General features: G+C 44.4%; 1 protein-coding gene across 5 annotated transcripts in view; it reads left to right on the top strand.

Annotated features, from left to right (window-relative positions):
• Positions 1 to 24312, top strand: part of OSBPL5 (oxysterol binding protein like 5) — a 190262-nt gene that overhangs the window by 96437 nt on the left and 69513 nt on the right. Inside the window, exon 1 of one of the 5 annotated variants that reach the window (XM_052811123.1) lies at positions 6579 to 6599. The exons of the other annotated variants lie outside the window; for them this stretch is intronic. The gene's annotated coding sequence lies outside the window, so the exon portion shown is untranslated. Of the gene's footprint in view, positions 1 to 6578; positions 6600 to 24312 lie in introns of those variants that run through there. 5 annotated transcript variants of the gene reach the window in all.

The raw sequence follows: 24312 nt of genomic DNA, 5'->3' as shown, positions 1-24312 counted from the left end.
ACCATGCTGCTGTAATTCCTCAAGACTGGGCTGGGTGCTGCAGAGGGTTCTGTGTGCATGTGAGTCCTCATGGGGTGTGTCGCTAGACTCTCTGTACCTTCCAGCTTGGCTAGAGCTTTGCTGGTTTCCGTGGGCATGAAACTGCATCTTGGTTCACAGTTCTGTGGTGGCTTTTACTTTTCAAAGACAAACTCTCTCCTATTCTTTCCTTCTCCTTTGCAGATTTGCAGTCTGCCTTGAAGAAAGAGACTTCTTCCTGCAGTTTTTTTTATTAAAATAAACTGAGGAAAAAGAACAACCTCCCAAAATCAAAACACTCTCATTTATTGGCACCATGGCAGTGATTCAGGCTAACTGGTTGCCAAGCACAAATCCTCTCTTGACTACATCGTGTCATTTGGGAATATCATTACAATAGTGCACATTTCACACAGTGGTATTTCCTCAGTGTCCTAGCCCTGGAAAACCTCCTGTTACTGGACACTCACCAAATTGTTAATGGAGAATTTGGAAGCAGCGATCAGATGTGGCAAGATTTATAGACACATTAGCTATCTTCTTGCTTCTTCCTGGATCATGGGACCTAATACTTGGAAAAAGGTTTGCATTTTCTCCAAAACTAGGGCCCAAAGGCCCAGACCTACCTGTACTTTCTAGCAGGCTTATTTTTCATAGCTACATTCCCAGAAACAGGTGCGGAGAATGTAAAAAAGGTATTTCCAAGATTAGCCTGTTAGCCAGAAACATCCTGGGAAGAGTAATTTGCCTAGAGGGATGGGTGGTGAACATATTCTTGCTGCTCTTAGTTCTCCCCCATTGCTGCCATTTGAGGCTTCTCTATTATTTTCTGATAGCTTTTATTTTCAGATGCTTTTCTGGCTAGCTGTCCTTGCAAGCCTCTCTTGACTCCTGGGATCCTGGATTCTTTGAACTATAAGAAATACTGGCTGTAATTCTTTCACTCTCTCTTTTTTAAAAAAAAAAGTATCTTCAAGTGTCTGTCTGTGAATCTCCAGAATGGTACCTCTCTAATCTGATCCTTCCATTGCTGCTAGAGTATAACACCTTGCATTTTCTCACTTTTCTACCTTGTATACCTTGTACAGTATTTTACTGCTTAGGTACAGTGGAGCCCCTGTGAGGGCATGAAGATATGGCTTTTCTGAAAGTCAGCTCTGTAGTGGAATAGCAAAGCATCACATGCATTGATAGTGGTGGTGGCAGGGAAGTTCCTGTGTTGTATAATAGATGTTAATGCTACAGATCAGTCAAGTTCTGAATTTGTGTTCTTTCAGGGGACTGTATTCATAGAAAAGCCCGCAGTCACCTTTTCAGACCTGGTTATGGCATCGGTGCTGTTGCTAATTCTATTATGCTTCAGGAATGAGAGTGCTCTGATTTAGAAAGATTACTTTCTTTACATGAGCTAAATTGCTGACAGCGGCAGCATTGCTGGTCAAAAGCAGCATCCCATCAAAGCTGTACTTCACATAAAGCAGCAAGCATGCCTTAGTACTGTCAATAACCCACTTCCTGTGGGTCTATTAATTTGCAGACAGAAAAGGGTGCTATTTAGGCAAAAGGCGCTCTTTAGCATGTAGGACTGTTAGCATAATAAAGGAGGGTTGGCATATCTCCAGCCTGCTCCCTCTGACCCAGGGCTTCCTCAAAAGCAAAGCTGTGGTGGTTTCAGTGCGAGAGAGCAGACCCTTCCCAGAGGAGCTCCTTCTCCCAGCTGGTGCTTGGGGCAGCCAGGAGCACGTCTGCACGCTGATTTCCTTGTCACCAGTGTAAATCAGGAGTGACTTCAGTGAAGCCACAGGAGCAGGCCATTGTCACACGCAACTGAGAGAAATAGGATTAAATGAAAGAACTGGGATAAATTATACTTCTTGTGTGAAATGCTGTCACTGCTGAAGTTGTTGTCAGAACCTTATTTGGTTTCTATGGCCTCTGTTTTATACCTATGGTTGTCTTGATATATCTGAATGTCAAATAAAAACTGCAACAGCCATTTTAAATATAGGAGAGGCTTGAGATGAGTGTATGGAATTAGGGAAATAGCAGGAGATTTGTTTGGCTGCCGTATTGGTAAAGTCACTGGCGCAACCTATTAAGAATTGTCTTAAATCATAGCAGTAAAAGCATGTATTTTTTTGTTTGAAATGTTAGTTTCTATACTTTTTTTTTATGTATGGCATGATAAGGAGCTGGTTAAGACTTGGCCCTGTTTACAGAGCATCTTGGAAGCTGTTTAAGAAAACAGGTGAATTAATTATATTTGTTTAAAAAAATAGCTTTAGTTTGAAAATAGCATGAGAAGGTGCAGCATGAAAGATATTGTAAGAATGTTTGAGAACAGCAATTTAGAACCAAAAGTTTTTTCTTTATCAAAATTCTGGATATAAAATGGTTTAATCTGCTGCTTACTAGAAACCGAGAGCTTGCCTGTGTCATTCCAAAATGTGCAGTTGTGAAAATGTGCAGTTAATGGGGAGTCTGGAAGCAGTGAGAAAGCATGGCCAAGCACACACCAGAAGGCAATTCTTCCTCTGTCTCCTCCTCATCTTGCTTAATGGAAAAGCAGCTCTGTAGAGCCTGGCATGTTGCTTTTGTGTCAATATGTGTGTGTTTGCACTCTGTAACCACTGAAAAAATGCAAAGCCCAAATCTCTTTCACCTCAATGATATTTCAAAAGGATTCCAGATTTACAATGAGAAAGAAAAATATGTTGTTTCTGGCTTGTCTGCTTTGGTTTGGTCTTTTTAGAGCTAGAAATACACCATGCAGAGTGTACAAACAGGGGAAGGCCTGGTAGGCTCAGTTGTGCTAAGCCATCCTTTCCAGAGCCACTGGAGAAGACGTCATGGCATCTCCGCACTGGGATGGCCAAAGGCTCCTGGGGCTGGAGGGCTGAGCAGGGATGTAGGGAGTCTCTCCCAGCACTGCCTACATCCTGCTGCCTGGCCAGAAGAGGGTTAAAGGACTGCCCATCCGCTCCGTGATTCAGAGGGATTTGAAGGAAAAAGGTGTGCCTTTTTTTTCCAGGAAATCAGAAGACACAAAGAGAGATGCATTTGCTACTTCGGTGTAGGAAGAAGCTGTGTTTTATGTTACTTGAGCATTGTCTTTGGCTAAGTAAGTCACGCCCAGAGGAAAAGGGCCGGCGTAGACTTTGAGGCGGGAGTGTGCTGAGATTTTCCTAGCCAGGTTAACAAGCTCTTCCCAATTTGTAGTGTCTTTGAAAGCAGCTTCGCTACTGGACCATGAGCTGCTCTTTGTTCTGTTTTTACACTGTTAATTTAGCAACACAAAGCTGCATGTGCTACTTGCCCTTTTTCTAACAGCATTTAATAGTGGTCTGTTGTCCACAGTTGTTTGACTGTTGTCTTTTATTTTTTGAAGATCAAGATGTTTCACATGCTTTTGAGGAAGGCAAACAGTACAGCCAAACTTAAAAAGAAAATCACCTGGTATAAGCTTGAGGACCCAGACGTGCTTTTCCAAGTACAGGAAGGAAGCTGTTGCTCGGCAGAAATGGAGCATAAACAAAGAAAGAAACAGTGGGAACGTGATTACCAGGCACGTGGAAAACAACTTTCAAGCAAGTCTCTTTAAGATCAAGAAGCGTTAAGACTGATCCTGTCCGCACTGACCCCAAGCAAGTTACCACTGACCAAAGTCCAGCCGAGCGGTATGAGCTAGCAAGAGAGCAACCACATACCAGTTTGCAGAACTAGGCTGTGTAAGGAAGAGGCAGGACACCTTAGAAGGGAGGTGTAATAGCTTCCTTCTGGGAAGAAATTTGAGAATTTCCTCTTGGTGTGGCTGAGATGGTGGAGGTAGCTGCGTCATTGCTCACAAGTAATGCAGTGGCAGTTTCCCTCTCCGGACTGTCATGCCCTGCATGGAGCCAGCGACTCTTGTGGCTGCCAAGGGCAGACCACAGTCCAAAACAGTTTGTGGGGAGCCTCCAGGTTGCTGTGACATTAGTGGTTCAATACAGTGAAGGGCTTGCTTAGAGCTGCCTCTGCATCTACCCGTTCAAAAATTCCTCACCGTCTCTCAGAGGCGACCGGCTGCAGCGCTGTTGGATTTGCTGGCATTGCTGCAAATGTCAAACAGCCTGAGCAAGTGCTAAAGACTGACTTATCTTTGCAGTGCAGGGCAATGAAAACGGGGGAATTATGAACCAAAGGAATCATAGGGCTGGAAGGGACCTGCAGAGACCATCAAACCTTTTTCCTGGACAAAACTGTTCCTGGCAGCTCCTTGTCTCTTGTGCCCTCGAAAATCCCTTGTGCCTTCACAACTAGCATGGCCTCGGGGTATCCTTCCCAGCCAGGAGCCCGCCTGCATCCTCTTGGCTCAATGGAGACCTCAGACCCCTTGTAGTGCCAGTTGCTTGTGAGCCTTTCTTTTCAAATTCATCCCAATTTTTTCTTTCAGCTCATAATGCCCAATCACAGAGGGCTCCTTTAACAACTGTCTGAAAGCGAGAAAAACAATCTTGTCTGGACACTGGCTCCCAGACCCCAGATGCGCTGGGTGGATTTACTGCGCCCCTGGCCCAGACCATTTCTAGTACATGCAGTAAAAATAAGTTACTTTCCACTCTTTGTGTCATTTACTGCCAGAACTTACTGCATGATTTCTCTGCCCTCTTAAATGAGGCTGGGCTTTTTTCTGTGCACATTGTGTACCCCTGCTTGGTTACCGCAAGACACGTAGGCAGTGTCTCTGGGTGCCCTGGTTCTCCCAGCCCCGTGTGGGAGAGGGGCTGCAGATCCCTAGCCTCAGCATTGATCCTTGCATGGAGCCTGCAGGGTGTATCACTTCCTCCAAGGTGGCAGCGTTAGGATCCCAGCAGTGTTCGTGCTGCCTGACACATGAGCATTGCCTCCCACAAGGATTTCAACAGCTTCCCACAGCGACAGTGTCTCTGATAGCTGAAATTTCTGATCTAATAAAAGATCTTCATGTCTCAGCAGATGTGGCGACTTCAGCAAACTATGGACTGTCAAGTGTAGAAGGTGGTGTTTATGCATACGTTTTAATCCTTGTTTACATAGTAGTTTGAAGGTGTAAAATACCTCGGAAATGCTGGCTTCTTATTGTTACTATTATCACTGTCATCTTAATTTTGCATCATTTTGAATATCAGTTATTCATGAGAAATCAGTGCAACAAGTGGGAGTTCTTCCAAAGCTTTTTAGTTCATATTGTTTTCAGTCACATCAAGCCAGATGTCTTGGAGGAATCCGATCTGACACAAACCCAGACAAGTCACTGTAAAACTGTATACAGCAAGACACAGGCTGATACACTGCAGCTGGTGACACCAGCCGATATAGATGTTATTTGCAAAACTGTTCCTTCACTGTGAGACTGTGAGGGCCAGGAGAGAGCACATGCTGCAGAGAACAGCAGCAACACAAACAGCCTTGGGAGCAAGCTTTGGCTGAGGTGTGTGTTTTGTGCTTGTCACTTAATTTAGCAATATCGGGAAAACCCACGCAGGAAAAACATTCGGATATTTTCCAGACGCGGAATGATGCAGGAAGAAGCGGGGCTGTAATTAAGCATGCTTGCCTACTAAAATATGTGTACAATTGCTACAGGATACTGTAACTAGCAACATCTATCAGACTATTTTTAAAGCTAAAGCAGTCATACTGTGCTAGTGTGCGCGATGTCTGCGCCTGTGCTTGGCAAACCTGCCTCTGCATGGCAGGTTTAGGTTCTGTGCAGCTTAGGAAATGATGCTTTTACTGTGCTCAGCTGCATCAGCTGAGAAATCTTTGTCAAACTCGGGTGTATCTGAGTCCTGCGCAGAATGCACCGAGTGATTTCCACCACTGCCAGCCCACTGTTGCAAGGATTTACTTTATTCCTTACAAATTAATTACAGAAAAGAGTGAACTGGGTATTTTTTTTCTGATTGCACAGTGATTCTGTGTGCTAAGAAGCCACTAAAAAGAAACAGAAAGAGTGCAAGAGATTATGTGTGACAGGAATACAGTCTGTCAGAGTTGCAGATTATTTATTGCTGGTGTGCTTTGATAAGTGGCTGCAACTGGCTCTAATTTTCTTGGTGCTGCCCAGCTGCTTTGATCAGCAATGAAACTGTTAACAGTGCTGACAATTAAATTATTGTCGATGGGCATTGCAGTTTAAACTTCCCCTGACAAACAGCAGCAGATCACACCCATCAGGGCTGTCATTTCAGGCTTTCTTTGGACATGCTGCTGGGTTGAATCATGCTGCGCTTCTTTTCAGGATTTTCTTCCACAGTCACTGTGGTTAGAGAGTCGCTCTGGTTTTCTGAGCGAGAGCTGGGATCATAGACAGCGTGCTGGCAGCATGTGGGAGGTGTGTTTCATTGCCATGTGCCCCTGGAGCAGAGACTTTGAGTGCGGGTGTCTTCTCTGGGTCCTGTGCTGATCTGCAGCTTGGAGGAGTGTAGCATCCAGGAGGGGACCAGAAAGCCTCTGTGCACGTAGCAGGCGGCGAGGATCTGGGGTAGGGATGGTGGCTCTGAATGCAGGTGTCTCGTGGGAGAGGAGAGTGATTGCCATCTGAGACAGTGAGTGCTGCGGTGAGTGTCCTTTCTGCCTCCTTCCCTGAGACTGATCCCAGCCTTTCTACTTTCCTATAGCTCTTTAAAATCCTCCCTTCATGTAGGCTCACTCTTTATGCCTTACAGTCTCTCCTTTTTTACCTGCCCTCCTCTCCTCCCCTCTTCTCTCATTCCCCTCCTTCCAGTCTCCCCTTCTTTCATTGTTTCCATCCCTGTGCTTCTGAGGCTGGACGTGTCTCATGCAAATGCAGTGGGTTCTTTGAACATTTGTAGCCTTATGTTTTGGGAACTGTTGACTGGCAGGAACTGTCTATAATGGATTTAGAAGTACCTAAACACCCTATTTGCATTTCTGCCTGTCTGCTCAAAAATACTGGCACTCAGCTCCCTTGAGGCTTGAATTCTGCTAGAAGCAGCTGTGGCAGTAGCATTCTGTGATTTGCTTCATCAGTTGACATTTTCACGAATTTGGTCTGATATAACGAGGTTGGCCATTTTACTGCCCTCTGCTGCTAAATAACTTGGGTAACTTCTCACCTGTCTAAAGGGATGGAGTCCCCTAGATGTAACTGGCTTTATTAGTGAGAGTCCACATGAAAGTATGCCTCCTCCTTATGTTGTTGTTGTTATTATTGTTATTTATTATTATTATTCAGTGGTATCTTGATTTGTGGTATATTTTATTAAGCTAAACCCCTGATCAGCCCAGTTCTGCTCTGTGTCTAGATTGCATGTAGAATTAGGAGTTTTAGTAGTGATTTCAAGATCAGGAGCAAGTCCTCTACAAAATTAGGTCTTGTCTATGTAAACAAGTTGCACTACTTTTAACTACTGTTCTGTAACATTGATATAACCCTCCCCTAGTGTGAATTCAGGTACGCCAGTATAAACATGCTTATACCAGCGTAGCTTGTTCCCCTGTGGGAAAGCAGAACAAGCTGTTCCAGTATAGAGCACTTTTATTTGGCTCTGATTATATCCACACTTTCCTTGTATTGGCAGAAATATACCAGCAAATAATACTTGTAATTTAACATGGGTGAACTGGTACAAAGTCATGTATAGAACAAGTCTTGGTCTGCAGACTGCCTCAATAACTCCTTGACAAGCGAGTGTTGAATGTGCCGTGTATTCATAATCTTGTCTTTGTGACTGGAGGTACAGTGGAAAGACTTAGTGTTACTGTTATTATGTATTCACAGTTAAGAAACTAAGAACTGGTCAGTGTTGGCTATAAAGTCATGACTGTGAGTCATGGCTGTAGTTTATTTTTAAATAAAGTACATAAGACTATATTCACTTTCAGACTGGTTGCTGACCTTTGTTTTTATTTGCAGCATATTGGTAATGTAAGAGGGCCATGGCAGAGATGCAAATTCCAGTAATGCTTACTTGGAAGTGCCTTTGAGCTGGCAGGGAAATACAGAGGTGTTCTAGCAACGTTGAAAATCTGAGTCCTGAAAAGCCACTTGCAACAGTGAAAAGTGAGTGCCTGGTGGCTGTGAAATACTCAGCATTCATATCTGTGGTCATCTGCCTCAGTCATCGGCAGGGCAGGGCAGTCCGGAGATCAATGGGCAACAGGTACAGAGAGAAACTTTAAAAAATTCCAATTGGATACTATAATCCCAAATATCATGATTTATTGGTGGTTTTTTCCCAGTACTGCTGCTAATCTAGATGATCGGTATGTGCCTTGTAGCAAGAACCATGTAGGAAAGACTCCTGGTGTTTCAGGCAAAGGAGAAATACATTTGGTAATGGGAAACACTTTGTATTCAGAGTAATTGGGGGAAGGCAGTGCCACCAACAGACTAGGGTCTTCTGGAGAGGAACTGTCTTAATTGCACATGACTGACAGGTGTTTGGAAACTTGGGACCCAACTAAAACTTCTAGGTTTTCTTCTACTACAGCGTAAATAAATGGATATGACCCTTTTCTTCTGCAAGGTAAGAGGTTATTTTAAGACAGGTTGATGGTGAGGTAAAGGAGTCTGTGGGGAGGAGAAGCTGGTGCTGTTAGGAGACTGCAAAGTTTTGTGGGGAGGAATGTGCTTTATTGTGCTGCATGTTGGCACAGTTACCTTGCTGGGCTGTTGAGGGAAATAAATCTTCATGGAACCTAATAGTTTCCTCCTATGAGTTAGTGTCACCTCCATCTCATTTAATTCCCACCTTTGCTTATTGTGAGTGCCATTTCAACGCTGCGTTTCTCAACTTCATTACCTCCAGACTGAGCACTGCTTCGGCAGCAGCTTTCTGAACTGCAAGTGGCTTGTTTCACGGAGCATGGAGGAAAGCTTCTTTGCTGTTTTTTCTCCAAGCTCATTGACTCCCCATGACTCTGACAATGGTGGTGGAGGTGGCTGCCATGAGTGGGGCTGGGGCTCGGGCTCTTGCCTGCAGGCTGGGGCTGCGACTGTGTGGTGCTGGGGCTGTTGGGGTGGCACAGGCAGGCAGCAGTTGGTAAAACTGGCATATGGTCATCAAGAGCAAGCAGCTGACCTTGGTCAAATCTGCAGTTGGGTTGTAACCCAGCTCACCCTGATCTTTGCTGCTGCTTTCTAGGAGGAGAGTGATCTGTGACGGTCCTTTTGCTAGTTTAGATTACTTCTCTCCTTGAGCTGACTCATGGGTTTTGCCTGCTCTCTTGGCATCAGGTGGGAGCCACAGGCTGTCAACAGCTGATCTTTCTCCTTAAAGAGTCCAGCAACATTGGCAGCCCTGGAAGGAGAGGCAGAGGCGTCAGACAGGTCCTTGCCTGCAGTTCTTGGCAGCGAGGCTTGCAGTCAGGACAGTTTACATGGGGTTGACAGACAGAAGCACTATCAGCTCAGCCCTGCTCCCACAGGAATCTGCAGAATCCATTGTTGAGCTGTTTTGAAAAGCTCCTTTTAATTGTCTCGTTGCCTCCACTTTTAACCAGATATGAAATTGTTCATTATAAAACACCTAATCGTCCTTACAGCAATTGCATCACTGGTGTCTGTGGTGATGCATTATGAGCTGCACAGGAGAGAAGTCATTAATATCCGTTTTTATACATTTCCGTAAAGATGAAGAGATGACAGCAGTGGAAGATTTAGTTTTGCTGGGAAAGACACTGAATGAGCTGACCTGATCAAGGGGAAGACATTAAAATGTTACACTCTTTAGTTTTCTCTGCTTCACTCAACCTTTAGCTGGTGTAGTCTGTTGCTCTTTAGCAAATATGTTTGGGTCCAAGTGCTGTCTCTGATGGTTAGAAAACCAATATGCTTTTTCAGGCAGGGGAAATTATTTATTATGTGTTTGTACAGCTCCTAGCACTTTTGGTTGCTGTGCCGACTGATTGCTAATAGTCGAGCAATAGTATTTATTACTGGCAGCTGGTAATGGGAGTCTCTGTTTATGCCCTGTAGGGGAACTTGGTATGTGCGCACAGCCATGGGATGTTAAAGGTTTTGTACCTTTTAGAGGCACCACAAAGTCTGTACAGGCCATCTAGCCTTCTGCCATTTTAAGTGCTTCCTTACTTCATTTCAGAGATATTTGTTTATTCCTTCCCTTGTTACCCTCCCAAGCTTTTCACATCTTTTCCATCTGGGCTCTTGTGTTTACAAACTCTTCTGCATTTGGAGCTTGTAGGCAGCAACCACTTTGAAGCCTACTTTTGTAATACAGTCCAAATAGTTGCCGGAAAGCACAATGGGCTCTCGTTCTCCTCCACCACCTCCTTACGGCATTGCAGGTCTCTCTGAGATTGCCTCCCTTCTACCTGTTGGATGCTCAGCCCTGTGCTCACCGCTGTAGGTCAGCATCACCCTGCTAAGGAGGCCACAAAACTTCCCTGATTTATACAGCCTGGGGATCTGGCACAGCACAGTTGCTATTGAAATATTTTCATTTGTCTTGGTTTGTTTCTCTTGAAAAGTTATAGTGTGGCAACTCTAAGTCCTGTTTTGTAACACCCACACAGCTGAAGCCTATCACTTTTTTTCTGGTGTGGAAAAGATGAGCTGGTCAGCCCTGAGCAGGGCTGAAGTCCGGCCTCATAAAAACTGTCACCTTTTAGCCATTCTCCTTGCCACTTCCTTTTCGTAGCGGAGATAATGGGAGTGTTTCCTGCTAGCTCCTGTCTCCCTGTGATAAATTGCTGTGTCCTTATTGGAAAGCATTGTATGGCTGCTCTTAGCACTGCGATAAAGAAAATGCTGTGAATTGGCTGCATTGTGTTTGGCTTCCTTTCAGCCAGGGCCAGTCTGGATGCTGAGGACCTGATCTTCCTTCTGTGCCAGACATCAGCTTGTGTTTTTGTGGGAGGCAGGGATTTTTGTTTGTTTGTTTAAAGCCACCTTTACATTTTTGACATGGAGTTGTTGAAGGTCCGTGTGATCCATAAATCTATAGATCGGGGTCTGCAGGTGCCCCTTGTTCTCCATATCCTCCTTTGCACTCTCCTCCCTCCCTTGTGGCAATGCTGGAGCTGGCGTAGATGTCCTTGTGTTGGTGGTGTGCTGCATGGATAGCGCTTTCCTTACCCTCCCCAGCTGGGAATTCCCAGCTCTCCAGGCAGGGGTGCTTTTGACCCCCCTTGTATTTCCAGTTGTCAGTGCTTGTAGCAAGGAGGGTTTGTAGCCGAGCAGTACTGTTTTGTTTCAGTTTGGGTTTTTTTTTGCTTGGATCTTTCCATTCAGTGACAAAAAAAGACAGTGTCAGTATAGGTTAGCTTTCAAGTGATGAGAAGAGTCCTCTTTCTGAATTCCACAGCTTTCAGATTTGTTGTCTTTTGTCAAGAGCTGTATCGTCAGGTTTGCTGCCCACGAGATGAGGAGCCAGATCCTGCCATGGCTTACGCTGGCATCAGCAAGGAGGAATTTCACTGCCACCATCGGTACTATTTCAGTATAAAAGCAGTATGAGGGAAAGGTGACTCAGGTCTTCGGTATCAGGTGTTTCCAACTAATTACCATTGAAATGTATTAGAAGCTCTAAAAAAGGAAGCTTGCAATCACTACAAAGCACATTTAAGTCACTTGGGGACCTTCCTTTTTTATTGAAATGAATTCAGAGGCAAAATGCACACTTCGTCGTAACTGCTTTCTTGCTGGGATTCTCCAGGGCTTTAGCTTATGGCTGATAACTCACACAAAGCGTTTCTGTCTGGCTTATGCCTGGCACGTACACAGCTGCATCTGGTAGTGGGACAGTTGTACGAGTAGCAGAGTAGCCACTGGCAAAAATATTGGGGTAGTATTATTTGAACAGGTAGGAGGAGATCAGGAAAGGCAAATGCACGGTTAAATTTGTATGACATGAGTGTGTTCACTCACCTTTGTGCCTAAAGCTGCCTAAAGCTCCCTCCAGCTGAATCAAAGGAAAGCGCCAGTGCAAAGAGTTTATCCTGTCTCCTTGTTTTCACCAGGTAAGTCACAGATGAACTAGGAGAGAAGAAAGGACTGAGGTAGGCGCAGAAAGGTTTTGGCTTGAGAACTGAGGCTGAGAGTGGGTTTCATTGTGCGTGCTGCATCAGCCTGTGCGCGGTTTGAGTCCTTTGGGCTCATTTAACACAGCATAAATTCCACCCTAAATGCTCTTTGTGGGTTGTCTAGTTTCCTTCCTCCCACAGAGATTTTTAATTAAAAATCTAGGACCAAAATAACTGCAGTGCCATCTTTTAACTATTGTTGAAGGAAGAGCTTGATGCTCTCATCTCTGAGAAACAGTGAAGTTTATGCAAAAATACACAATATATTAATTTCCTGTAGAATTTCAGGGAGAGTGGCTGTATCAGAGGAAGTATAGGTGGATGCTAAATTTAAATCACTGTACAGCAGATCTTGGTATACTACAGCGCCCAGAAGTCTGAAAAGCTAAACAGGGGCATATAAGGATCTTTTAAAAAATAGATCCACTTCCTTAAAATTTATTTGGCCCTGTTTATTCAGCCCTCCTTGTGAAGGCCCCTGAAGTTTACAGAGCCTGTCTGAATCTGACAAGAGAAACAATAAAGTAGAGGAGCGGAAAATTCAGCATGATTGGAGCACCATGGGATGTGGTCATTTCTCCATCACTTAGCTGTTCTTGAGAACCAGTTGAGCCAGGTCGGCTATAATTTAGTGGGCTTGGGGTCAGAGCCATTGGGTGGAAATATAGTTTGTGCTTATACAGGATGTCAAGGTAGAAATATACTTCTAATCTAAAATTCTTGGCATTTAGGATTGTCCATTTCGTTCTTTGTGACCGTGTGTTTGGGGCAGTGAATGCTCATGACATAAATAACCTGAAACTGATTCTGGAAAATCTTTGTGAAATTGAGCAGCACTTGTTTTCTCTCTTGTAAGATGGTTTGTAAACAACCTTTCCTGCCCTTACCTTTGCCTTTACTGCCATGTTGCAGTTTCTTTTTGAGCCTGAGTCTGAAAATGGCTCAATGGGACTTGAGATAGAAGTCTGATTTTGTTTTACTTTGTTACAAGGGGGCAATATTTCACAAACAAGGGAATAATGTCAGGAGGACACTATCAAGCATGAAAGCAGGTATTAAAATTAGCTTGGTATTTCCTAGTAATTGTGTGGTGGGAGTGTAGCCCCAAGGCACAATCTTTTCTAAATTTAATTATATAAAGGCAGAGGTGGATATCATAGAAAGCCATCAGTGAGGCTTGCAGTCGTCTGGTTTTTTTTAAATGTCATTAAAGCTTGAAGTAAGATTCTTCCATTAAAAGGGAATATGATCTCATTATGTGATTTAGATAGCGATTTGAGGCTGTAATGACGCTCTTTAATATGTTCTTTTTAAAGAAAAATATCAAGGCAAGAATTGACCTTGAAGATTTGGCCTGCTTGCAAATGACGTAACTGCATGCCTGTCCAAAGCAATGCGTTCTTGTCATGGCTTTATATCTCCGATAGCTTTAGCTAGAACAACTAAGTGAATTTCTCATTTATGTTTCCATGTACCTGACACCATATTTCCCTCACTGCCCTGGGCTTATCCCAAATCCTGTCACCCCCTGCAAAGGGCCATGCTCATTGGAGCCCTCCTGCAGGCAGTGGGGATGCCAGATGCCATGCGGAGCCAGGCTCCCTCTTCCCAAGGCCTGCCACAGGGACTCCATCAGGGCAATCCTTACTGCAGCCTGGGGTCTCTAGCCCCTAAAGTACCACTAGAAAAACTGGGTTATTAAAAAGCTGTTCTCTTAGGTAGTCAGCTACAGTTTAAAAGGATTGTATGGGAGGTCGTTGGAGGGTATTACTAACAATTAGTGTGCATAAAAACTTCAGGGCACAGGGGACTGTGGGGTATCTGTTCCCCAAGTAGTGTACTGAGTTATGGATAATTACTGGAAAGCTCAATGTGCCAAAGGTGGACGTGGTTTACCATTATGCAACTCATTAATACTGTTCATGGTACTTAGAGACTTGCTCCCTGAAATGCTCAGGCTTGGAGACATTGTGTTCACAGTGTGCCTCAAACAAAAAATGTCACTGGTGGATGAGCTATCAATATTAATAACCGCAATAAAAAGGAAGCAGAGCACTTCAAATCTGTTTTTAAGCTGAGATATTTTGAGTCATATGTCCAATGTTTTCACCTTTGGGCCTAATATTATTTGTATTGAAATTCATAACTGAGTCCTTATTTCCTTAACTAGCACAAAACTTTTAACACTGTTTTTTAGTGCCTAACCTCATACTGTGTCTCTGTGCCTGAGCTTCACACCTGCGGAAGTCAAAGGAAGTGTTGCCTTTTGGCTTGGGCAAGTGCTGCCAAACTGCTGCAGGCTGGCCAGGAGTTGTGCCCACACTTCCAGCACAAGCAGCAGAGATTCAAGGGTCATCTGTATTGCAAGTGAGGTGTGATGATGGCTTATATCTGCTCACCTGAACACTTGAAAAAGCTTGCTCAGTAGCAGACATCAGTGTGGATTTCAGAATGATCTGGCTATGTTGTGCTTGCCTGATTTCTCAGATAGAATTTCTAGCCTGCCTTGCATGCCTTACCAATGTAGCCCATGCCTTTAGCCCTACTCCAGCTAGCTAGCTCAAAGGTAATTTATGTATGTGTGCCTGAGTTGCGTTTATACCTTAATTTTGATGTAAATGTATCTCCAGCAGCCTCTTGAGTTCACTGCTGAGAAGCAGCTGTGATAGCCACATGAATCCTTGTGTCATCTATACGAAACTTTAATTTAAAGAAGTGTATAAATATTTCTAGATAAACAGACGTTTAGAGGCAGAGAGCTGATTCCTGAGTTTGTTTCAAGGTGGATCCTTACTGGAATTTCTTGGCTAGTGTGTTACAAAAACTGCAGCAGGGGATCAATTGTGATCTGTGATGGCACGTTTCTTCCCATATGTTGCACATGTGCTTGGTTGTACAATATGTTTTGGTTGGGAGTCTTTGCTAACCTGCATTTTGACTTTGTTTTCCTGCTTAAAAGAATGCCAACTGGAGATATCTGTAACAAATAATGGTAAACTTTAAATAAAAATTCAATAAGATGGAAAAGCATTCAGGTGCTTGTTATATGCTTAACAGGTGTGATTTACCTTTTGTTTGTCTTCAGTTGATTGTATTAGTACATGGGATTAAAGGGCTGAAGAGTATTCAAAGAAAGCACCTTACCTTCCTGCATAGATTGGTGCTTCAAGAAAATACCTTTGTATGAGCTTTACTCAGTAGAGATGCCTTCAGAAATCGGGGCCTAAAGGAGATTATGCAAAGTATGATTTACTGAAAATAAAGTGAGGGACTAAGACAAAGGTCTGCAGGAAAGGTGCTCGCTCCTGTCTTTCACTGACTGTTGGGGACTTTCTCACCCTTCTGGTAGTGTGGGGAAAACCTTCAATTCTGCACGCACCTGCTGTTATCGGGGAAATAATCAATGTTGATATACTAGTTGTAATTAACAGCAAGTGAGGTATCATCTATGCAGTTAGCAAGGGGAAAGACCAGTGAAGTTGCTAAGTCAGGAGAAGCCCCTCAGTGCTAGTGGGAGATTTAATATGCTTTGTTAAATTAATAGCCTTCTGCATAACAATCAGTTTGCAGTTTAAAGGGCAGAAGAGGTGGATGTAAAAAACCTTAAGCATTCATTTCAGTGACCTACTCGATATTCTTAGTTGGAAGAAATTGCTAGCATAATGTTTACAGAGTAAATTGCAAGTGTTTTAAGACAAAAAAACACATGAGGATTGTGTGTTTAATACTTACTGCAATGCCCATTTCTAAGCCATAAGGTTGCAGTGATCCCTATTCCCAAACACAACATGGCTTTAGTGATGGGCTGGTGTTTGCTCACGGGAGATGTTTATCCAAACTGGAGATGATTCTGAAGATGAGGTTTTCCTAAACATCAAATAAAAATGTTTTGCCCTTTGTGACCCTACCTTCAAATTCCTTAGTCCTGAGTTAAATAGGGATCCCCAAAATGAATGATCTGGGATGTTTTTTCCTCTGTGTAGGCATTCAGTGCTGGGTTTTGCTTGTAGTTGTTCTGTTTGTGGTCTTTGTACATAATGCTCACCATAGAGAGAGATTAGCTGTGAGAAGATTATGCATCTAAGTGCTGCTAGTGTGCCTAAAGCTGCAGTTCTGGTGCATACAAAGGAAACATTAATCAAGACACCTTACAGAGAATTAAGGGAGAAAATAGTTTTGCCTCCTGATTACTACATAATTTTCACTGCCCAGTGCCGGAAAAAGCAGGCAGAGAAGCAGATCACGGTAGAAAGAGATTGTTCTTCTGTTCTTAGCGCAAGAGCAGATTGCTTGGGGTGGCTGTGGTAGGCAACTTCCACAAAAACAGCACAAGAGAGGCAGCTTTAAGGACTCTGCAGGGCATGTGAGCTTTGAGTTAGGTTGTAGGGATGAACTAGCCATACTCCTGAGCTTGCTGAAGCAGCTGAGAGAAATCCTTCCTGTTGCATATAATCTTAATAAAGCCACCTGTAGCTTTAGCTTTCTGTAACTTGGTTCCTTTGTGACAGATGGGTGTCTCCAGCAACCTGCATTATTTGATTTTCCAGCTTGGACTGATCATAAAGTCAAGTAATATGGTACACAGCAGAGGGTATGGCAATCCTAAAAATTGAAGCACTCCTGCAGTACCAGTATTTCAGTGTATTCATCTGGAGTGCATGGAGGACTGAAAGAGTGGGGCCCCATTGAGCTGCTGGGACTGATTTGGGATCCAGCAGAGCAGGACACAGTCTTGGAGGAACATACTGGCAACCACCACTGGTGAGGAAAGGTCCCCTTGCCAGCACCACAGAGAAATAGCTGACCCTCATAATTCTGGGGAATAGCTGACACTTATTGTGAAGCTTCATTGCTTCAGGTTCCAGCTAACAGCATGGCAGCCCAAAATATTCAGTGTCAGCTGCAGTATGTGTGTTTTGCCATACCACTAACCAAAAAACATGGATTAGGTAGAGAAAAAAATTGCCTGTGCAGGCACTTTTCACTGTATCAGGTTCTATTTAACTGTTAGTAGGGGGTTGGTTGTCCAATTACCTATCTTATAAATAGGTATTTTAGGAAAAGCTTCCACAAACAGATTTCACAGACTTTCTGAATTGATTGTAGTTCTTTAGCTGTTGTGAATTACCAGTGCACCACTGAACTAATCATTTACCCTTGTTGAGGATCTGTGCTGCTGTTTTTCCTTGTGAATACTTAGGACTGTAATCGCTAGAAATGTATCTGCTAACAATTTGCCTTCTCTTTTCATTCATGAAATTTTTACCTCCTCAGGGTTAATTGAATCAGGAAATGTCAGTATCTTTAGATTTAATTTTCCTTATTGATGCGGATTCTGGAGTGAATGACCGCTGTGAATACAAAATATGGTTTAATTTGATTTCTGGGAAATATTTAGTGACCAGAAAAAGAGGAGGTTGTTTGAAACAAGCTTTGAGTAAATTAAGAGCCCCCCCTAACTAGCTCAGCCTTCTTGACTATACGAAACCCATAATTAACTATTTCTAAAGAGTTCATATTTCCAGTCTATTTTAAAATGCTGGAAATGAGAGTAAGCAAACCAACCTACCCACCAGTTTGCAAAGGGTAGGGGCAGCATAACATCTGCACAGTGTTTAGCTGTGTGGTAATTACAGGAACTTAGAAAATTTAAAGATGGAGCCAGGAAAATTCCATCCCCAAAAGGCTCGAGCCCAATGCTGAAAGCTGCCACTATCTTCCCAGCAAGTGCAAAAGGCCCAAAATGCAGAGCAGCCATGTGAAAGGCATCTCTGCACCAACACTGATCATCTGTACATGTATTAGTCACTGCCTTCACGTAAAATGGGTCTGGTGCCAGAATAAGAGAGTGCTGGCTGTTCCCATTTGCTTTAATGGCAGCCACGAGGTTTGCTGATAAAATAACTTTTATTCTTGCCCCATTGCTCTTTCATTGGCTGTTCCTGAAGCTGCCTGGGAATGAAAGTCCCATTAGGTGCTTGCACCCTGTGAAGTTCACCACTTCCATTGTCCTGTGTTTCACAGGGGTTTGACGCAGACTTTCCATCTGCTATATTTTTCATTTTTACAAAAGAAAGTGGTCTCAAAGACAGGGTTAGGAAGAAGTTTGTTTCTTGGTGCTGAATTATTTATTCCTATTTAAGCTCTGGCAAACACCCACATTTAATAGCCCATTACTGCTTAGAGAGATGTCAACGCAAAAGGGGCAATCCTGAAAAATACTGTCTTTAGTGGCTCTGTCAATACTCTCTGTATTACCTTTCCTTCATTTTTATGATCAAGAGCACAGAATAGAAGGCCAGAAAAAGCTGCAAACTTCAGGGCACTTTAATCTACCAAGACTAGCAACCAGATAAATACATGCAAGAGCTTGAGTGAAGACTTCTCACAATGAGGTTAGCTTCCTAAGAGAGCTTATGGATTCTGCATCAGTTTATGTCTTCAAATCAAGACATCAGGTCTTTTTAGGACAATTCTCCATCTCATTGGCCAGATTTGGAGGGAATGCAGGAGCAGTGGGCGAAATTTGTTGTCTTGTATTACATATGTGGTTTGGTAACATAATGGCAATTTTTGGCCCTTTGCAATTCTGGCCCAATTTTGATTTTAACCTTCCCTCTATTCCCTGAGCCCTGGCAGAACTCGTTTCTGTGAAGCATCTGCCATATCCTGAAGCAACCTCCAAAATACTGATTTAGAAGTATCATGGAATCACAGAACGGTTTGGGTTGGAAGGGACCTTAAAGATTATCTAGTTCCAACCCCCCTGCCATGGGCAGGGACACCTTCCACGAGACAAGGTTGCCCAAAGCCCCGTCCAACCTGGCCTTGAACACTGCCAGGGATGGGGCATCCACAGCCTCTCTGGGCAACCTGTTCCAGTGCCTCACCACCCTCACAGTGAAGAACTTCTTCCTTATATCTAATCTGAATCTACCCTCCTTCAGCTTAAAGCCATTACCCCTTGTCCTATCACTACATGCCCTTGTAAAAAGTCCCTCCCCATCTTTCTTGTAGGCCCCCTTATAGGTACTGGAAGGATGCTATAAGGTTTTTCCCAGGGCCTTCTCTTCTCCATGCTGAACAACCCCAACTCCCTCAGCCTGTCCTCATAAGAGAGGTGCTCCAGCCCCCTGATCGTCTTTGTGACCCTCCTCTGGACTCGCTCCAACAGGTCCATGTCTTTCTTATGTTGGGAGCCCTAAGGCTGAAGGCAATATCCAGGTGGGGTCTCATGAGAGCAGAGTAGAGGTGGACAATCACTTCCCTCGACCTGCTGGTCATGCTTGTCTAGATGCAGCCCAGGATACGGTTGGCTTTCTGGGCTGCAAATGCACATTACTGGGTCACATTGAGTTTCTTGTCAACGAACACCCCCAAGTCCTTCTCCTCAGGGCTGCTCTCAATCCAGTCATCACCCAGCCTGTATTTATGCTTGGGATTGCCCCGACCCACGTGCAGGACCGTGGACTTGGCCTTGTTGGACTTCATGAGGTTTGCGCGAGCCCATATCTCAAGCTTGTCAGGGTCCCTCTGGATGGCATCCCTTCTTCCCTCCAGCGTGTCGAGCGCGCCACACAGCTTGGTGTTGTCAGCAAACTTGCTGAGGGTGCACTCAATCCCACTGTCCGTGTCACTGACAAAGATGTTAAACAGCATGGGTCCCGATACCGACACCTGAGGAACGCCACTTGTCACTGCTCTCCACTTGGGCATTGAGCTGCTTGAGCGCGACTGTCCAGCCAATTCCTCATCCACCAAGTGGTCCATCTGTCAAATGCATGTCTCTCCAATTTAGAGACAAGGATGTTGCGCAGGACAGTGTCAAATGCTTTGCACAAGTCCAGGTAAACTGGGTTTCAGAACAGCAGTGTTGCCTTCAAATCAGCCATGAAAGCTTTCAGGCTCATGTCTAGAAGTGTGTCTTCTATGGTTGCTTATTTCTTATCAGATAAATAGATTTAGTACAAGGTTATGTTCTTGGAACCCTTTACGCCCTATCTCACACAGAGGATTCTGGGCAGAGGCTGGATTATTTAGGTGTCTAAAGAGCCCTGTTGTGAAAAACACTGAACACACCTCCCACCTTCCTGTTACATCCCTTTGGAAAATTGCCCCTGGCATCTACTGTTCAGCATCCCCTACAACTCTCATGAGCTTTATGTAATTTGAAGCCAGCTTGGGCAGGCAGACCCTTATGGACAGTATAACAAGTAGCTCTCTGAGTAAGTGAGCTAATGAAGCCTCATTTTCTTATGGATTTGTGGCTTATGTTGGATTCGCTGATGTTTGCTAATACCTGGGTTCATAGTACTGCCCTTCTTTCCGAGGACAATGATACAGTTTCCGTCCTTCCTTTAGCCATTCATTTTCCCATAAATTTTAAGAAGCCAATATTTTCAAGTTTTCTAATGCCTGGTACAAAAGTCATTGGGAGGGAGGATAAAACAAGATAGATACAGATGCAGACACACACAGAGATATCTTGGAAACCAAGCCAAACATTTCAGGTGTATTACAGAATCTTAGTAGTGTGAACTACATTTTCTCCCACCAAGAAGAAAAGCATCAGATTTATAAAAAAACCCCAAATACAAAAAAAGTCCTTTTCTACGATTTTGTGCTGCACTTTGCACTGCATAACAAGGTAAAATCTTGTAGGCTGAGTCCGTCTATCTCAGCCTTTCTCTGAAAAAATGTCATGGTAATCTAAGATGGTACAATCTCAGGGAATGAACTGCAGGCCAACAATTCTTCTCTTTTACCCAAAATAAAGGAACAGTAAGTTGAACTGCGCACACACCATACAGCACACTGAATGAGAGGCTCTGCTGCTGTCAGCTTCTAGTTGGAGTGAAGCCCATGAAAATGTAGATGGCATAAGAGCCTGCCTGGATGGGGGTCAAATGTAGGAAGGATCTGTGCCCGTGAGCTGGAGCAATGCAATGTTAGATGATCTTTGAAAAACAGGTTGGGGTGTTGGTGACACAGCACGTTGCATGGTTGTGTGTGGTGTGTGGCTGGCAGACAGACACATTGCCACTGCTGCTTCTGAGGGAGCTTCGGTCACTGGAGGTCCTCAGCCAAAAAGGAACCCATTAAGAGGAACTTACTCAAATTCATCTTTGTGGTCAAAAAGAGATGAGCTGCTGCCACAAGTTTGTATTAAGATATGTAAGAGAAGAGCTAGACCAAATTATGGACTAGAGAAAAGTCTTTTTCCTTTGTCATTACCCAGTGGCTGTTCCCAGTTGATCCAGATTTCTTGCTGTCAAGCTCATGGCTTAAGTAAGTGTGGGAATGAGAGAGCATCAGCACAATAATTCTGTCAATTATCCCGTGGTTGAATAGTGTGAAATAATAGGTGAGGGAAACATTAGAGTATTGGTCTCTCTGCATAATACATATAGTAGCAGTTGAAAGAAATTGTGTTCTGGTATGTCTGATCCAGTGTACAGCATGCTCTTGCTCTGGTGTCTGGAGGGGTTTTGCCACCGACATCAGTGTGAGCTGGCTGGCAGTTCTGCACTGACATGGCTCATGGTATTGCTGAGACAAAATTATGCTGAATGCAGCCTTTTTGTTACCCTGTCAAGAAGAGTCTCCACCATGAGAGCAGGGCGTAAGACCTGGATGGGTGAATGTTTTATGTTTGTAACTTGTTCCCCAGCCTGCTTTCCACTGGGTAGACCTGTGATTTTGGAAAGCCTTCCTGCACAATTGGCTCAGCCTCACCAGGTCACTGCTTTTTGGGGAGAATATCCCATGGATCTGCTTTTGCTCCGAGCCACTTACGAGCAATTCCAGAGGTGAAGAGTTGAGATGGCCTTTCTGGGAACAACTGCAGAAAATAGCTCAGTGTTAGCATTCCAAACCCAGCTATTTAGACCTGGATTATTTTTAAATATTTTGCTTTCAGACACGTAACTAGCTGCATTTTCCTCCTCCCTCTCTTTTCTTTTTTTAAAGTTAGCTTTAATTTTGCATCTTTTCCCCACCCAGGTGTATGCAATCAAGAGCGTCTATGCAAAAAGAGGGTTATTTACATTGCTAAATGTTAGGTAGCTATGTTACCTGCTGCTTTGGAGATGCCGTTGGCCACAATGGGAACCTGGGGACATTTTGAGCCCGGACATATGTTTGCAGGGTGGTTTTGCTGGGCAGTTGAATTGACAGGAGGCAGGGCAGCAGCGAGTGGAAAGTGCTTCAGTCACCTCATTTCACCCGGCTGTCATCACATGTCATTGGCCTGAAACACAGCCTTGCGTGAGGCACTATGCAAAGGGTTGGTCTGTGGCAGCTGTGTCCAGCATGCAATGTCCTGGTGCCCAAATACAAAGTCTTTCACCGAGAGTTGTGTGAAGTGGTTGTGGAGAAATGCTGCTGCTGAATCTGTAGTGTCTAACAGCCACTTCACAGGGGGCCATGTGATAACATGTAGGGCTTTTAGGGAATGTTGTGTCCTCAGAGCACTGCACAGACCTTAATTCATCCTCCGTGGATGATGTGGGCCCAGCAGGGGACATGCGTCCCCTTCAAATTGCAGCTGTGTGGCCTGGGGGCCATTAGCCCCTTTTTGGATGTTACAGACCCTCACATCTGATGGCCAACCCATCCCAGCATGGTAAGCTGGGTTCAGAAAGATCTGCTGCTCAAAGTGGTTTTGGTAACCCATGTTCATTGTTGGAGTACAGACTGGTTTAGATCAAATTAAGCTCTTGGGAGCTGAGGCCATCTCTTGCAGGAAAGGAGCAGATTCTCTCTTGCCATGTAAATCACAGCTAGTTTATAAAGTTGATGTAGCCTGCCGTGTAAATAAATTTTAAAAAATTGCAAAACCTGAAACAGTGGGACTGCCTTCTACAGGGATTAGCAAGGGAGGTGGAGGGACAGAGCTCAAATAAAACACAGGAGGGGAGTTTCTTACACTGGGATACGTTCATGGTGTCTCCTTGTGCGGTGTCTCAGCTGTGAAGCCTGAGGTCCAAGAGGCCACTGAGGGTTCCCCATTAAATTGGGGTGTTTGGGCCAGCGCAAGCACTGGGGTGGTACTGGCAGCAGGAAGGGTGGGACAGGATGTTCTAGCCCGTAATCACCCCGTTTTCCACCTAGTGTCACGCAGGTCACTTTACATGCATGCTGGTCCTGCCCTCCCGAACTGCACTGCAACTCTGGGCAACTTTATCCCGCTTGCTTTCCCAGTAGCCTAAAAGAGATGGGAAAACAGGAGGCTCTTTTCAGGAAACGTGTACCATCCTAAAGGGTTTTTCTTACCACAGTAACTGTCCCCTGGAGAAGCAGCAGACCTTGTGGTCTGTAATGCCCACCCGCCTGACCAGGGTGAAGAGATGGATGAATCGTTCTACAAGCGGCTGGCAGTAGTCTCAGAATCGTGTGCACTTGTCCTTGTGGGGGACTTTAACTTTCCAGACATCTGCTGGAAATACAACACAGCAGTGAGTAAACAATCTAGGAGGTTCCTGGAGTGTGTGGAAGATAACTTCTTCACACAGCTGGTGGGTGAGCCAACCAGGGGAGGAGCCTTGCTAGATCTGTTGTTTACGAACAGGGAAGGACTGGTGGGAGGTGTGATGGTTGGAGGCCGTCTTGGGCTTAGTGACCATGAAATGATAGAATTTTCAATTCTTGGTGAGGCAAAGAAGGTGGTCAGCAAAACCACCACTATGGACTTCCGGAGGGCTAACTTTGGCCTCTTCAAGGCACTGGTTGAGAGAGTCCCTTGGGAGACGGTCCTGAAGGGCAAAGGGGTCCAGGAGGGATGGACATTCTTTAAAAAGGAAATCTTAATGGCTCAGGACCAGGCTATTCCCATGTACCGCAAGTCGAACCGCCCAGGAAAACAACCAGCCTGGCTGAATGGGGAGCTTTTGCTAGGACTTAAGAAAAAAAGGAGAGTTTATCATCTCTGGAGGAAAGGGCGGGCAACTTGGGAGGAGTACAGGGATCTTGTTAGATCATATAGAGAGAAAATTAGAAAGGCAAAAGCTCAGCTAGAACTAAATCTGGCCACTATCGTAAGGGACAACAAAAAATGTTTTTACAAATATGTTAACAGTAAAAAGAATCCCAAGGAGAATATCTTTCCTTTAATGGATACAGAAGGGAACGTAGCAACCAGTGATGAGGAAAAGGCCGAGGTACTTAATGCCTTCTTTGCCTCAGTCTTTAATAGGGAGTCCAGTCATCCTCAGGGTACTCCACCTCATGAGCTGGAAGGTAAGGATGAAGAGCATAACATACCCC

This window comes from Harpia harpyja, chromosome 16, assembly GCF_026419915.1.
Source record: "Harpia harpyja isolate bHarHar1 chromosome 16, bHarHar1 primary haplotype, whole genome shotgun sequence".
Classification (NCBI taxonomy): domain Eukaryota; kingdom Metazoa; phylum Chordata; class Aves; order Accipitriformes; family Accipitridae; genus Harpia; species Harpia harpyja.
The sequence above is the reverse complement of the archived record's forward strand: the minus strand, read 5'-3'. Positions and strand labels throughout refer to the sequence as shown.